This window comes from Mus caroli, chromosome 19, assembly GCF_900094665.2.
Source record: "Mus caroli chromosome 19, CAROLI_EIJ_v1.1, whole genome shotgun sequence".
Lineage (NCBI taxonomy): Eukaryota > Metazoa > Chordata > Mammalia > Rodentia > Muridae > Mus > Mus caroli.
In genome coordinates, this window is record NC_034588.1 from 49,934,777 (window position 1) to 49,947,208 (window position 12,432).

General features: G+C 48.9%; 1 long non-coding RNA gene across 14 annotated transcripts in view; it reads right to left on the reverse strand.

The window, feature by feature from the left end:
• Window positions 1–6,438: 6,438 nt before the first annotated feature.
• Window positions 6,439–12,432, reverse strand: part of LOC115029976 — a 6,202-nt gene continuing 208 nt past the window's right edge. The window contains exons 2-7 of one of the 14 annotated variants that reach the window (XR_003835541.1): window positions 11,420–12,042; window positions 11,033–11,167; window positions 10,133–10,279; window positions 9,007–9,100; window positions 8,188–8,241; window positions 6,439–6,831 (exon numbers count right to left, since the gene is read on the reverse strand). This is a non-coding gene — a long non-coding RNA (uncharacterized LOC115029976). The other 13 variants (XR_003835534.1, XR_003835545.1, XR_003835543.1 and 10 more) reach the window with 13 other exon arrangements.

Below are 12,432 nucleotides of genomic sequence, written 5' to 3' on the forward strand. Positions count from 1 at the left end.
TCAGGTGGTATCTAGGCTCTAAGATCCCAGAACAGCAAGTTCATGTGTTCAGCAGGTCTGAGGGCGTGTGTGGCAAGAGGCACTCACGTGACTGGAGTGGGCATGAGACATGAAGCCCTGGCACACCAAAAGCAACCATGGTAAGAACACCAGTGGTATTTGGTGAGTTCTGGATTAGTCCTCAGCCTCTTGCTTTACCTGTAGTGTCATTTTCCACCAACACTGACAGTGTAGGCACTACTGATACCATCATTGAGAAGAGCACCCATTCATCCATCCATGACAGACAGTTTTGTCAACTTGATACAACAAAGAATAACCAGGGTAAAGGGTTTCAATGAGGGGTTGTCTTCACTGGGTTGACTGTGGGCATGGCTATGGTGGGCTGTCTTCATTAAGTTAATTGATATGGGAAGACCCAGCCTACTGTGGGAGGTATCATTCCCTAGGCAGGTGTTCTGAGATGCATAAGAGTGAAGAAACTGAGTGCAAGCAAGCAGCATGAATGCATTTATTCTCTCCCTGCTATTGACTGTAGATATGGTATGACTAGTTATTTGAAGAACTTGCCTTGACTTCCTCCTTAGTGGTAGACCATAACCTGGAACTGAAAGCTGAAATAATAAACCCCTTTAGTCTATGCTGGGTTTTTTTGGGGGGAGGGTCAGGGTATTTTATCACAGCAACAGAAATGAAACTAGAACATATCCAACCAAACATCCATCCACTCATATACCCATCCATCCACACAGCCATCCATCCATCCATCAATCTACCTATCTTCTCACTCACTCACTCACTCACTCACTCACTCACTCACTCACTCACTCTTTCATACATCTACCTATCTATCCATTTCTCTGTCTATCCATCCATTCAGCCATCTATCCATCTGTTTCTCTATCCATCCAATCATCCATCCATCCATCCATCCATCAATCCATCATCCATCTACCCATCCACCTACCAATCCATTCATTCATCCATCCATCCACTCATCCATCAGTCATCTCTCTATCCATCCATTTCTTCATCTATCCATCCATCATCCATTCACCTATTCATCCATCCATTCATCCATCCATTCACCCACCAATCTGTCCAGGAAACTTGTCCTTCCTCTCTGACAGGCTGACCTTGACTAGGGAGCATCCCACAGTCCATCCATCCATCCATCCATCCATCCATCCATCCATCCATCCATCTGCTTTTCATCCATCCACTCATCATCAACCTATTTCTTCATGCATCCATGAACCATTCATCCTCCCTCCCACCCACCTAACACGTCTGCAGTTCACACAGTGTTATTTCTCCTAAACTGTGGTCCAGATTCCTAGGAAAACCTGTTCTGCCCTGGCCCAAGTCCATTGAAAAGGATCTTCTGTTGGCTACTTCAGAGTGGGTGTCCTCAGTTGCTCAAAGTCCCAGGTGCACTTGTGAGCAGGTCCTCCTCCGCACATCTTCTCCCAGCTCTGAGACTCCTCCAGGGGAGGCCCTGTAGCCAAGCATTGTCAAAGCCTAGCCTACCTGCCCAGCCTGCTTACCTATAGAATGGGCCAACAGCTTCATCCAGCCAGGCTAGCCAAGTGAGACTAAAGGCACGTGGGAAGGCACGGGGCAGAGTAGCAAGGGGGTTCAAGGGTGCAGGTGGCCCTCATCTCCATGTCAAGCACAGATATCTACAAAATACTTGTGCTTAGGTTTTGGGCAAGATCCAGAAATACAGCCTGGAGAAAATCTGTTGCCTGACAGCATTATAGCTCCTGTCCCTAAGACTCAGTGTCCCAGTGTCTATCCAGGAAACTTGTCCTTCTTCTCTGACAGCCTGACCTTGACTAGGGAGCATCCCACAGTGTGATTCCCAGCCAGCGTCATCTCATGACAGCTACGCCATGGAACACTACCCTCCACTCCATTCCCGACCCTGGCACCACCTCAAGGCCACTTCCCTTGTGACCTCCCTGCTCTGGAGAGCAGTCATTCCCACACAGCCCTTCCTCTCCCTTCCTCCCTCTCGCCTCTGTCCCTCTCACTCTCCAGAAGGGAAGCCAGGTCCCACAATTGATTAATAGCCCGGCTTTCACTGATAATTCCTCACTGAGGGCCCACAGCTCCAAGCTTTGAGTAAACATAGCAATTTGCTTTAAATAAACATCCTCCTTACAAAGTGAAGTTGAACCCTCAGCCCAGCTGACACAGAAACCATTTTCACCTCTGTGTCCTGTGCTAAGACATCTGCGTGGGAGGGAATAGCCTGCAATTCAGGATCCTTCATGGGCCTTCTTTCTCTCTACACTATGACTGCCCTATGTTCCCCTTCCTGCCTACAGAAGTTCTACCCTCTAACCCCACCTATTACCTCTTCTCCTCAGTGCATAGGTCAATATCTCCGTTAAATGGTTCTACCTCAACCCCACCCCCAGAAAGGGCAGATCGGACCGGCCTGCATTCCTCCTTCTTGATCCACCATTCCTGTCAAGAAGCCCCAACCTCCAGCTTCTGATCTCCACTCTCCATAATTCCCGTGTTCAGACCCACTTTCCTGCCTTGACTCTTGTGACTTGGGTCTGACAACTTCTCCCCCAATTCTGCACCTACATCAGAGGTAGAATGGAGGCCTGGGAATCTGCAACACTAAGTAGGAACCAATGCAGTCAATGCAGGGATACTCGGGGGACCAGGACCACTGCAGCAGCTGCCGTGCCGGGGAGGGGAGGGGAGGAAGAAAGGAAGAAAGGAAGAAAGGAAGAAAGGAAGAAAGGAAGAAAGGAAGAAAGAAAGAACGGTAATAAGATAGCTTGTGTTACAGAGAGAAATCCTGACAAAACAAAAGCAAAACAAAACAAAAAAATCGAACTGGATGTCATCCATGCCTATAATCCCAGTATTTAGAAAGCTGAGGCAGGAGGATTGCCACAAGATTGAAGTCAGCCTGGGATACACAGTGAGCTCCATGAGAGGCTGGCTATAGAGTAAGACTCTGTCTTAAAAAACAAAAACAAAACAAAGCATGTGTATACACATGTGCCCATGCGCACGCACGCACGCACGCACGCACACGGAGAACTTGTAGTAGTCAGAGTGACATCACTTCCCACCTTCATCTGCCGCTTTTCACACTGTCCTCTCCCCGCTTCATCCAATGGCTCCTGGTGGTGGCCCCTGACAAGCAGGCTCAAGTGGTTCCCTCTCTTTAGGAAATATCTGCAGCGCTATGAGAGCCCAGGCTCAGTGTGCTGCTCGTATGTCAACACGGTATAAGCTAGTGTCATCTTGGAAGAGGGAATCTCAGCTAAGAGAATGTCCCCACTAGATTGCCTGTGTCCCTGTGGGTAGTGCCACCTTTGGGCTGGTGGTCTTAGGCTGAGCAAGCCAGTAGGCAGCATTCTCCACGGCCTCTGCATCAGCTCCTGCCTTGAGCTCTCGCCCTGACTTCCCTTCACGCTGGACTGTGATTAGGACAGGTAAGATCAAACAAACCCTTTCTCCCCATGTTGCTTTTAGTCCTGGCGTTATCACAGCAGTAGAAACCCTTGCTAAGTCTGCTCCCCTCGCTCCTTTGTATCTGTTTTCTTTGCACTAAGAAACAATTCATAGAAGATAACATTTGTTCCTTTTAGTTGCAGCTCATTGCTCTTTAGCACACTCAGAAAATTTCACAGCTATTCTATCACAGTAGGTTTCTCATCCCCTAAATAAGGCCAGGACTCCAGTCACCAATTTCTCCTTCACCCATAGACACCAGCCACCACTAATGCCATTCTGGGCATTCTATAGAGATGGAATAGTGCAAAGTGCGGTTTTTTGAGTCTAGCTTGTTGCTCTTTTTGCATAGTGTGTGTGTGTGTGTATTATAGAACATGGGTGAGAGATTAGGATGGGAGAAACAAGGTCAACCTTAAAGCAGCTATCTTACAAAGTCTGCACACAGCAGGGACGCCCCTCCCCCATTGCTCTGTGTACAGAGATGGAGCCTAGCTCTCATCCTTCCCCACCTAGATCCTCTAGTCTTCTCAAGACCACATGAAATTGGGGAAGAACTGTGTATAGTTGGTTGGGGTTGGGGGATGGGTACTCAGGTGAGGGTCAAGTGACCCTCTCTGTCCCCTCCTTTAACCCAGCAGTGAGGATCTTTGGCAAGGAGGTCTAGCCAAACTCCTGAGATGTTAGCAGTCGGGCTCAAAGGCTGGTGGTTCCCTACAGCTGCCTTTCTGGGCGCCACCCGCTGCACCCCACACACACCAGTGCTGGGCTTACCGGCAGCTGCTCTCAGCTTCTTGTGGGTGCTCGGAATACAAATTCAGGTTCTGGAGTCAGAAATACAAATTATGGTTTTGCAGCAGGCACACTTTGCCCCACAGCTGTACCCCAGCCCTTGAAATGGAACATTTAAACCAGCCGCTCTCAACCTTCCTAACTCTTCAATATACTTCTTCACGCTGTGCTGACCCCCAACTGTAAAGTTACTTTTGTTGCTACATCATAACTGAAAATTTGCTCCTGTTACGAACAGTAATGTAAACATCTATGTTTTACAATAGTCTTAGGTGACCCCTCTGAGAAGATTCCCTGAGGGGTCATAACCACAGGTTGAGAACACTGATTAAATAAACTATTAAAGAGGGAAAAATCCTCATGATAAAAAGTAAATCTATTGATTTTACAGTTCTTCTGTTTGTTTGTTTGTTTGTTTTTTGGTTCTCAGCATATATTTAAATAAATTAGAAATATAATAAAATCAGTCCAATGCAGTTTGCATGTATTTAGTGTATAAATTGAGAGCAATTTTCTTTTCTTTTCTTTTCTTTTCCTGTCAGAAAGAACAAAGAATTCTGAATGTAAAGTCTTAGACATTGTTTCTTTTCAGAACCCTGGCTCATATGTAACTTTTGTTTCCTAGTTTTTAAACTTTCGTTGAGAAAAGTAACTGTTTAACAGAGCTGCTTTGTTATGTCTGCCAGCTGTGAGAATTCCAGTGTCTCACCTCTTTCAACACTTGTCAGGATCTGTCCTTTCCCTTAGCTGGGTAGGCTGGGTGTGAGGTGGCATCTCACTGTGGTTTGGATTTGCATCTCCCTGCAGAGTAACGGTGTCTGCCTCTTTTTGCATACAGACTTCACATACACACTTACATCTTTGGGGGGAAATGAATATTTGAATTCCAGCCACTTCTAAGTTCAGGGGTTTCTTGTTTTGTCCTCTTTGTTTTTGCTTCTGTTCAGTTTTCTGCACACATACACTAACTACGTCACTGTTCTGTGATCCATCTTTAGATGTCTGAGTTCACTGTTACACTTTCGACAAACGTGGGCTGAGTCTGGGTCTTATTCAAACCCACATCCTCTCCTCTTGGGCCTGGTGCGCCTACAATGGTGCCTGGCAAGTGCCTGGGTGATTGGGCACCCAGCCTTGGACACACAGGCTTGGACACCTGGTCTTGGACACACAGGCTTGGGCACCCAGCTTTGGACAGTGTCTTTGTGTTTTCTTCTAAGGCCTTTCTAAGTACCCATGTTTCCAACTTACCTCTGTGTGGAGGCAGTCCCATGGTGGGGTTAAGGCGACTTTGCTATGAAGTGGAGTCTGAGCTCAAAAGTCTGTATTCTGGAACATTCTGGCATGTTACCTAAGGAGACCCTGCCTTTACCCTCCCTCCAGGTCTCCCTCCAGGTCTCAGGCTTCCTCTCTCGTCTTTGGCGGGGTTGTGGGAAGTAGGAATGGTTGCTTTCCAGCCAAGGCGAATACAGCACGAGAAGGATGGGTGCCAAAAATATTGTTGCCCTCCAAGTACATGACCACCACCTTCCACACAGCTACCAATGGCTGCCAGGTGACCCAGAAGATACAGCTAAACCTGCCCTTCCTCCATCTTGTCAGCCTCCATGACCTTTAAAATACTCTTTTGCGTTCATACCTGGAAACAGAATTACTGAGCCATACAATAATTCTATTTCTTCCTTTTCCTCTCCCCCTTTCCTTTCCCTTCCTTCATTTCTTTAAAGAGAATATTCTTTTTTTCTTTTTTTTTTAAAGATTTATTTATTTTTATTATATGTAAGTACACTGTAGCTGTCTTCAGACACACCAGAAGAGGGTGTCAGATCTCATTACAGATGGTTGTGAACCACCATGTGGTTGCTGGGGTTTGAACTTCGGACCTTCGGAAGGGCAGTCGGGTGCTCTTACCCACTGAGCCATCTCACCATCCCTAAAGAGAATATTCTACAGAGTTAGTCATGTTCATTTCCCACCAACAGTGTCCAGGGCATCCTACCAAAACTAGTAATGGTTTTTACATGGTAGCTGCTCTGATAGGTGGGAAGTAGTTTCTGTTTTGTTTTGTTTTTGTTGTTGTTGTTGTTGTTTTTCGAGGCAGGGTTTCTCTGTGCAGCTCTGGCTGTCCTGGAACTCACTCTGTAGACCAGGCTGGCCTCGAACTCAGAAATCCGCCTGCCTCTGCCTCCCAAGAGCTGGGATTAAAGGCGTGCGCCACCACTGCCCGGTGTGGGTTTTGCATTTCTCCTGGGACTCCTGCATTGAGGCGTGGCTATTGACCATTTTATGACTTGTAGAGGAAAAACAAGTGTTTGCTTGGCTGAATCGCCTCCCTGGTTTCTGTCACTGTTGGTGGCGGTGGCAGCGGCTTGTAGGAGTTCTTTGTATATCCCGGATATTGGTCCTTTATCAGGTCCACAATTTGCAAACCTGTTCATGCATCCTGTAGGTGGCCTTTTTCCTCTAAGGATCACCCATTTACTGTACCAAGTTGACATTTTTAGTGAAACACATTCCGTCTGATAGGATGACTGAGAATATTTAAAATACAGCCTAAGGAAGGAAAGATGGTGAAAGAAGATACCAACAGAAATGAAGTCTGGGTTTGTCCTTGAGCAGATGGCACCCTTTGTTCTGGGGACGCCCCGCCTGATGAGAGCGGTGGGTGAGAACCAGAGCCCACGTGTGCAGCTTCAAGTCCCAGTAAGAAGCCTACGCGTACCTGGGCCAGGCAGCGGGCCTGTGTGGGTGGGGAGGGGTTGCACCGTGGCTCTGGGGTTTCCCTGAGATCCATAAAGGGAGTGTGGTGAGTGGGTTCAAAGGCAGGAAGTTCACCCACAGTAGGGAAAGCAGAGAGTGCCCCTATGTCAGCCTCCGGAGCCAGGTCTAAGGAGCAGCTCTCTGTAAATCTTTCACCACCTTTTATGTTGTTTTGTGAGATTTTTTTTTTTAATTCTAAAAATAATTATGCCTAGATCCAGCTGACGGAAGTATAAAACATTAACGGAGATCATCCATTAAACAAGATTGTGCCAGCAACCAGGCTTCACGAGCCCCTAGAGGACCCCAATCACCTACAACCCTCCTCATACACACCCGACAAGGACCCTGAGCCCTTAGGGAAGATCTGCTTCTAGTACAACGGGGCTCGGTTCAGATCTGTCTGATTTGAAAGCACATTTCTACCACAGCCTTTTTTCTGCGACCATTCATCTCAGCACTTGCGCATTTTTTTCTTAAGCTTTCAAAATAATGATTATGTATTTTCAACCTCTGTTTACAAATGCAAAATCAGCTGAGTAATATTTCAGGAACAGTAAGATATGCCATTTATTGCATAATTTTCTCACAAATCGACGTAATGGGTGCTGGTACCATAGTTTTCGCCATCTTAGGCTGATGTGCTTGCCCCAATCCCTGCGTGCTGGACACTGAAAACAGACAGTCATCCCACATCCCATAACTTGGCTCAAGAGGGCACTTCAGCCAAGTTTGGGGCCTTCCGTGCTTCCTAATAGCCAATAATAAAATAGCAAGGGTTCTGACCACAGCAGCCCCCTTTTTCCTGACACCTTCTAAAGAGGAATGACAAAGAGCTTCCGTGGAGAGTGTGAGAAAGGTACCACACACATCCCCACCTCCATCTCCAGACAAGGTCCCGTGGGCATCCCAATAATCATTGTCTGCTCTCTGATGCGCTCTGTATACAGACTTCTGCCATACACACTATTGGCACAGCCAGGTAATTTGTCCCAGAGCGAAGTGTGGGGACAGTTTTGGTTGTCCAGCAGGTTGACAGGCTGCTGTTGGTATCACACTGGTGGAGACCGGGGAGACTGCTAAGTATCCTACAAGGCCCCAAACCCCAGTGTTCAGTCAGAGTGAACCCAAGGATTCCGTGTTCCTTACCTGGCTCCCTGTGGCTTCCATTCTTCACACTGAGTGTTCTCATACTACACCGCACTGTGAGAGACACACCAGTGGGGATATCAGGCAAGACAGAGACATGGTCCTGGACAGAGAAATCTGACAGGGCCGCATACCTATGAGCAAGGTTCACAGTGGAAGCCGGGTGTGGTGGCGCACGCCTTTAATCCCAGCACTCGGGAGGCAGAGGCAGGCGGATTTCTGAGTTCGAGGCCAGCCTGGTCTACTGAGCTCCAGGACAGCCAGGGCTACACAGAGAAACCTTGTCTCGAAAAACCAAAAAAAAAAAAAAAAAGGTTCACAGTGGATAGGAGGCATAGCACCGACAGTATGAGTGTCCCCACATTTAACCCCAGGCAGAGGGGCAGGAAGGAGTCTATAATTCATGGCCCTTAAGACATTTTGCACCTCCTGTGACCTTTCAACCATTATAAACAAAGTTCCATTGTGTCACTGGTGGTAAAGGTCCCTGTTAACGAGCCTGTGTGTTTGCCAGGGAGGGGACTTACTTGGTGCCCCATGAGATGTCTGGGTGAGATTAAAGGGTCCTTTATGTTATGCCTCTTCAGTGACAGGAGAGGCAGTGGAAGGCTTCCTCCTCCAGACAATAAACTAACCCCTCTTGAGATTGATTGCCAGCCTTGAGACACATTTTAATGACTAGCTTTATGGCTGTTCAGAGGAGACTGGGGTGATCATGGAGAGCGTAAGGAAACACATTCTCACTGTCGAAGGAGGCTGTGCTATGGGGTCTATACCACTCAGACCCTTCCACCACGGAGGAGGCGACTTTCTGCATACCTGCCGCAGGACAGAGACCGTGCCTTCAACACGGAACCGCTTGCTTTCCTTCATACCCGGTGCCCTGTGGGCCCAGGCTTCTCTGCAGCAGGCACTGGGACAAAATAAGGAGGAAAAATGAGGGACAGACTTTAGACGAGGGAGCAAATCAGAAGCAGTCCCTCATCCCACAAGTTCCACAGGTGGTCAGAACTCAGAGACCCTTGAAGTTTGACAGACGCAGGGAGAACAGCAGCCTGGCTTAGTTCTGTAACCAGCTGCTGCTAGGTGCTAACTTGCCCGCCAGCCGTGGGTCTTGCTCGTCTTGCTTTCCCTTTTGGCGTCTCTCCTGACTCTCTACAGGACAAACTCAGCTTCTGCTCTCTTTTCCATGACTTCCCACTGCAGCTAGCTTTCCCAAGCATCCTGGCTATGCTATCTCAGAGAGCTTGTCCTGGCTATGCTATCTCAGAGAGCTCGCCATGTGCTCCGGGGCTCCAATCTCCTAAACACACCCACCGTGTGGTCCAGCACCTAGAAGATAGAGTCTCCCTGATCTTACTAATTGCTGTTTCCCAAGAGGCGAGTAGTCTATGCCAGGGCTCTGGCAGGGAGCTGCTGAGGTACCAGCTTCAGGACAGGGGTTTTTCAGATTATCTGTGAGCGGCAGAATCTCCTGCCTTCTCTTCTAAGCCAAGGAGACAGTAGCATCCTCACTCCTTAAAGATCTGTTTCATGGCGCTTCGCACAAAGGCAAATAATAAATGTTGTTATTAATTTATGAGCCATTGGAAAGCAAGCCCGGGTCTGCCTACAGGGTGTTGAGAGAAAATTTATTTCCTCACAGTTTCCCTCAGTGGAACTTGAAATGAAAAAGGCATTCATCACTTTGCCCAGAAACACAGCAGTAGTGATATTCAGGCAGGCCAATTTGTAAGGTGGGCCCTGTGAGTTAAGGGGCAGGGCTGGAATCCTCACCAGGCTCAGTAACATTTCTTGTCTAGATGTTGACCACCACCCCCCACACCCCCAGGTGAGACTCATCCTCCTGTTCTTTGCAGGGGTCTGTCCCTGGCTGAGGGATGAAGACAGAGCAGGGTGGGGATGGAGCATTGGGAAGATCTGAGGCAAGCTGCCACCCACTTACATCAGCAGAGCTTTTCATTCAAGCATTGCTGGTCCCAAGAACAGAAGCGGATCTAGAAGTCAGATGCAGGTGGCCAAACATCTCTTCGCCCGGCTTGTCAGAGTGACTGCTTCCTAGTCGGCTGTATGAACTCTTTCTTCCACCTCCCTAGGCCGAGAAGACAACCAGCCCTGGCTCATCTGTCGGCAGCATGAGCCCTCCGAAAGGGAGCCCCCTTGTTACCCGCTTCCTCCCAGTACCTTCTCCCTTTCTCACTTCTCCCAGGCTTGACAGAGGCTCTGAAGCGCGTGAGGCCATTATGTAAACATTCCCCAGATTTTTGACATGAGTACTGAGAAGTTCCCAGAGACTCTGAGATGAGGGCCTCCTATGTAGGTACATCTGTGCTGAAAGATGCTGTCTGGGACTGGAGGGCGGAAATGCCACTAGAGATATTCAGTTCATTCAATCTCTCTCTCTCTCTCTCTCTCTCTCTCTCTCTCTCTCTCTCTCTCTGCCTTGTGCTGCAAAGCAGCTGCAGCTTCTTCAGCTCTGAGGAAAGACAACTGACGTGCGGGAAGAAGCTCACAGGGGCAAACAGACTCCCCCAGGTGGGGGTATTACCCATGATGAACTGGGAATTAACCAAAGGACAGTCAGAGTCCTGGGACAGGAAATCCTGCCCTCAGGGCAGATAGTTAGACAGACAAGGGCCGGACTCTGGAAGGACTCAATTTTTCCATCTGTTTACTGGGCACACACTTAACATCCTATTATCACGTTACTGGGGACGCTTACTCCTCCTCTTTAGTGATAACATTTCCCATCTACAGTCCCCAGCTGGCACAGTCAGGTGACTGCACACAGGACAGTCCCACGGAGAGCAGAATTATCCGCACAAACCATCCATACTGCACTCACCTAGCGATTCACAGGCGAGAGGGCAATGCCTGCTCCCTCTTCCCCACAGGCAGCCTACAGTTCTCTCAGCATTCACGGGTTATACCCAACAGCTTCTCACGGAACTCACTCCCTGCAGACACACAGAGAAGAGCCCTGTGCACACAGCCATTATTCACACTCATGTCGACCTCCTCCCGGCCCCTCCCTCCCGGGACTTCAGGTCCAATCCTTGTGTAAGGAGATGCTCTGACCCTCCCTGGTAGCATCCACTGCTTGCCCACCATCCCTGCTGGTGGGATTCACAGAATCGGAACCTCTTTAGTTCTGATAAACCCCAGGCGTACGTTACTCTCTAGGGAACTCATTTGGGCCCCAGCTGCATTCATGGAACACACAACATCGTACCAGCAGCCCGTGCCTCCAGGGAGGTGAATTGACAGATGTGTACCCTGGAGCCCTGGCCACTGCAGTCAGCTGCGGGTCACTGCTTCTTCCTTTAACAGTCTCTCAGCCTGGAAGAGTCAAACCCCGCATGAATGGGTCCAGAGCTCTCAGCCCAAAGCCTGAGGGGTGGGCAGAAAAGCCAAGATGGTTAGAGCCTGGGTTCCAGAAAACAGTCCCCATACCTGCTCTGAAGTGAAGTGCGAGCGGATCCACCGCCCCTGAAAGGCTGGCCACTGCTGGCTGCCCCACCTTAGGGCTCCGGTGTGGGCTTTAAGCATCATGTGCCTGGTCTGACATCCCTCACCTCTACCTACCTCATTCCGGTGCTCACCACATGAGACCTGTTCTTCAGGCCTTAACAAGGATGGAGCAGCCAAGGGTCAGTCTGGGGGTCGGGTGGAGGGAAAGACAAAGCTCAGAAGATGTGAGCAGGAGAAGCCTTCTCTGTCTGCTGCCAGATGTCCCAGATGTCCCAGATGTCCCAGCACAAGTGCATTGATGTGATCTCCTCCTCTCTGTGAGAACTCTTCCTAGATTTACTGTAGTGGTACCCATGGCTCCCAGCTCTGGGCTTCCATCCAAAGCTGAAGAAGAGTATGTTGGAAGAGCTTTGGTCCTAAGCTCTGGAAATGAGTTCCAGGGCCACCACCGGGGGGGGGGGGCACGTTTAGAGCTGACCAGTCCCAGTGCTGGATCTGGGGCTAGAGTAGGGGAGGCACACAGCTCTCCCAGAGTGAGTGAGTGAGATCGTTTCTCACCAAAGGACTGGAACGGACCCAGAACAGCCAGAACGAGGCCCCGGAAGTAAGTGCTCTTAGAATTTTAATAAGTGCACAAGTCTTTTGGGGCTCTTGTTAAAATGCATATTCTAGTTTAATAGTTCTGGGACAAGGCCCAAGAGCCAGCAAATTTTTAACTATTTATTCATTTATTTGTTGGAGGTAGGTGTGTGTGTGTGTGTGTGTGTGTGTGTG